Below are 3,961 nucleotides of genomic sequence, written 5' to 3'. Positions count from 1 at the left end.
GGCACGTTGGCCTCATATAATGATAAGTGCACCTCAACTAGGGCTACTGACGGTCAGAACATTTCAACTTGCTAGCTCGGGCCCACACTTGTGTTTTTCTCGAATATATGGTTCAAGTGTGCCACTTTGGGCACTTTTGGACATTTTGTCCCCACACAACTTTCTTGCCTTGGTAGATAGGGTCTTGTGATCTTGGGCAAAAAGATGCACCAAGATAAAGTCTAACTTTCGTTCTTGTACCGCAAAGCGCTATCTCAAACACCCGAGGAGATAGAAAGTGATTATGTTCGGTATATCGGTCTTCCATGGCCTACTATGGTAAGCCCCTGCAGGGTATGCAACCGAAGGTGCTTGGTACATGTATTTGGTGCAATATCGGTGCAAAGTAGGTGTTTCCTTGATCGGGCTATAACTTTCTTGGTTGATGTTGGATTGCTTTGCGGTCTTCGGGGGATAGTTAGGGAACATGTTGGCCAACATTTTCTTATTCCTCAGCCTGGCCGTACCTCTTACCGTCTAGGCGGTATTCATGCTCTAAGTTGGAACTTGTGTTCCTTCGGGCAAATTTTCTGACTTTGACGCTTAATAACTTCCGTTCATATGCAGTCTAAGCTCTGCAACTCTCAGGAAAGCTAGTACTACTCATTTCCTTTCCATATCAGTCTTTGGCTTGTCGATCCGATGTCTACAGCCTTAGTTATTCACGATCCCTGTGAAGGTAGGTTTTTGCCCATTTTCCAGTTCATGTGGTAACATTCCCGGACTTTGCCGGCTTTCTCTTCGTGTGATAACTTGCTTGCTCAAGTGGTAACTTGATAGTGTATTTCCGACAGACCCAATCTGGGACTTAGCCGATTTTTCTCTTCATATCATATGGATCCATCACTAGGCCATCTTGCTTGCTCATGTGGTAACTTGGAAGTGTATTTCTGACAGACCCAATCTGGGACTTAGCCGATTTTTCTCTTCATATCATATGGATCCATCACTAGGCCATCTTGCTTGCTTGTGTGGTAACTTGATAGTGTATGTCTGACAGACCCAATCTGGGACTTAGCCAATTTTTCTCTTCATATCATATGGATCCATCACTAGGCCATCTTGCTTGCTTGTGTGGTAACTTGGAAGTGTATTTCTGACAGACCCAATCTGGGACTTAGCCGATTTTTCTCTTCATATTATATGGATCCTGGACTTAGCCGATTTTTCTCTTCATATCATATGGATCCATCACTAGGCCATCTTGCTTGCTTGTGTGGTAACTTGGAAGTGTATTTCTGACAGACCCAATCTGGGACTTAGCCGATTTTTCTCTTCATATTATATGGATCCTGGACTTAGCCGATTTTTCTCTTCATATCATATGGATCCATCACTAGGCCATCTTGCTTGCTTGTGTGGTAACTTGGAAGTGTATTTCTGACAGACCCAATCTGGGACTTAGCCGATTTTTCTCTTCATATCATATGGATCCATCACTAGGCCATCTTGCTTGCTTGTGTGGTAACTTGGAAGTGTATTTCTGACAGACCCAATCTGGGACTTAGCCGATTTTTCTCTTCATATTATATGGATCCATCACTAGGCCATCTTGCTTGCTTGTGTGGTAACTTGGAAGTGTATTTCTGACAGACCCAATCTGGGACTTAGCCGATTTTTCTCTTCATATTATATGGATCCATCACTAGGCCATCTTGCTTGCTTGTGTGGTAACTTGATAGTGTATGTCTGACAGACCCAATCTGGGACTTAGCCGATTTTTCTCTTCATATCATATGGATCCTTCAATAGGCCATCTTGCTTGCTTGTGTGGTAACTTGATAGTGTATGTCTGACAGACCCAATCTGGGACTTAGCCGATTTTTCTCTTCATATCATATGGATCCTTCAATAGGAAATCTTGCTTGCTTGTGTGGTAACTTGGAAGTGTATTTCTGACAGACCCAATCTCGGACTTAGCCGATTTTTCTCTTCATATCATATGGATCCATCAATAGGCCATCTTGCTTGCTTGTGTGGTAACTTGAAAGTGTATGTCTGACAGACCCAATCTCGGACTTAGCCGATTTTTCTCTTCATATAATATGGATCCTGGACTTAGCCGATTTTTCTCTTCATATCATATGGATCCATCATAAGGCCATCTTGCTTGCTTGTGTGGTAACTTGATAGTGTATTTCCGACCGACCCAATCTCGGACTTAGCCGATTTTTCTCTTCATATAATATGGATCCTGGACTTAGCCGATTATTAGGTTATTATATATGGATCCTGGACTTAGCCGATTATAAGGTTGTTATATATGGATCCTGGACTTAGCCGATTTTTCTCTTCATATAATATGGATCCTGGACTTAGCCGATTATTAGGTTATTATATATGGATCCGGGACTTAGCCGATTTTTCTCTTCATATAATATGGATCCGGGACTTAGCCAATTTTTCTCTTCATGTGGTAACGTATGCCAATCGCTCACAAGTCATGGGATAAGGGTACTTGTGTTCTTCCATCTTCTAAGTCCCGCACGGGGACATCGTGATCGCCCCAAGTCCGGAATAGCGCCAAGTCAAGCCCCACGGTGGCCGTGCAGGACCTGTTAGCGGCGGCCCCACTGACAGCACTAATCCGGACTTAGAAATTATATCTTTCTAATCGAACACCACACACGCAACACCACCATACCACCATCTCCTTGCAAGTACCTAAGTACCCGCAACTCCATGGTGAAGGCAATGTCACTCCATCACCAACCTCTTTGCACTGCAAGCACTTGCGTACCCACAACACTCCGAAGAAGGCAACGGCGCGCGATGCTCGACTCCACACACCACACCACACCACACCACCGATGGCCAGCCAGCCAGCCAGCCCAACTAAGGGCTAACCCACCAACCAACCACCAATGGCCTAGGCCAGCCGGATCCCACCTTCAAGTCCAAGCACAGCCAAGTGCAAGTACCGCCAAGTGTTCACCAACCAACCATCACACCAGGTCAGCCGGCCAGTACCCACCTTCAAGTGCCATTACCCTCGGGTGCAAGCCCAATCAAGTGTTAACCAACCAACCCGGCCAAGGCAGCCAACAGGCCGGCACCCTACAGCACCGACCCGCCATCACCACCTCAACCGTTGACCATGCAAGTGGCCTCGGACAACAGGTGACACCCGAAGTACATCCGAAGAACGTATATCAAGTGTTTGCTCACCAAGTCCTCAACCAACCCCAAGTACCCGGAGGTACCCAGAGTGTTGGATCCGCCAACCCGTCCCGGCACTCCAAGTCCTTGCGAACCCAAAGTGTTTGCCCGGTAGGGCCATTGTATCACAACGCTTGCGACCATGCAAGTGGCCTCGAACAAGGTGACAGGGGTATCTTCACCAAGTTCTCAACCAACCCCAAGTACCCGGAGGTACCCAGAGTGTTGGGTCCGCCAACCACTACCAGCACTCCAAGTCCTCGCGAACATAAAGTGTTTGCCCGGTAGGGCCATTAGACCACAACGCTTGCTAACCATGCAAGTGGTCTCGGACAACAGGTGACACCCGAAGTACATCCGGAGAGTGTACAACAAGTGTTTGTTCACCAAGTCCTCAACCAACCCCAAGTACCCGGAGGTACCCAGAGTGTTGGGTCCGCCAACCACTACCAGCACTCTAAGTCCTCGCGAACCCAAAGTGTTTGCCCGGTAGGGCCATTAGACCACAACGCTTGCTAACCATGCAAGTGGTCTCGGACAACAGGCGATACCCGAAGTACATCCGAAGAGTGTATATCAAGTGTTTGTTCACCAAGTCCTCAACCAACCCCAAGTACCCGGAGGTACCCAGAGTGTTGGATCCGCAAACCCGTCCCGGCACTCCAAGTCCTTGCGAACCCAAAGTGTTTGCCCGGTAGGGCCATTGTATCACAACGCTTGCTACCATGCAAGTGGCCTCGGACAACAGGTGACACCCGAAGTA

The sequence above is a fragment of the Anopheles ziemanni genome, assembly GCF_943734765.1.
Source record: "Anopheles ziemanni chromosome X unlocalized genomic scaffold, idAnoZiCoDA_A2_x.2 X_unloc_27, whole genome shotgun sequence".
Classification (NCBI taxonomy): Eukaryota; Metazoa; Arthropoda; class Insecta; order Diptera; family Culicidae; genus Anopheles; species Anopheles ziemanni.
Note: the sequence above shows the minus strand (reverse complement) of the source record.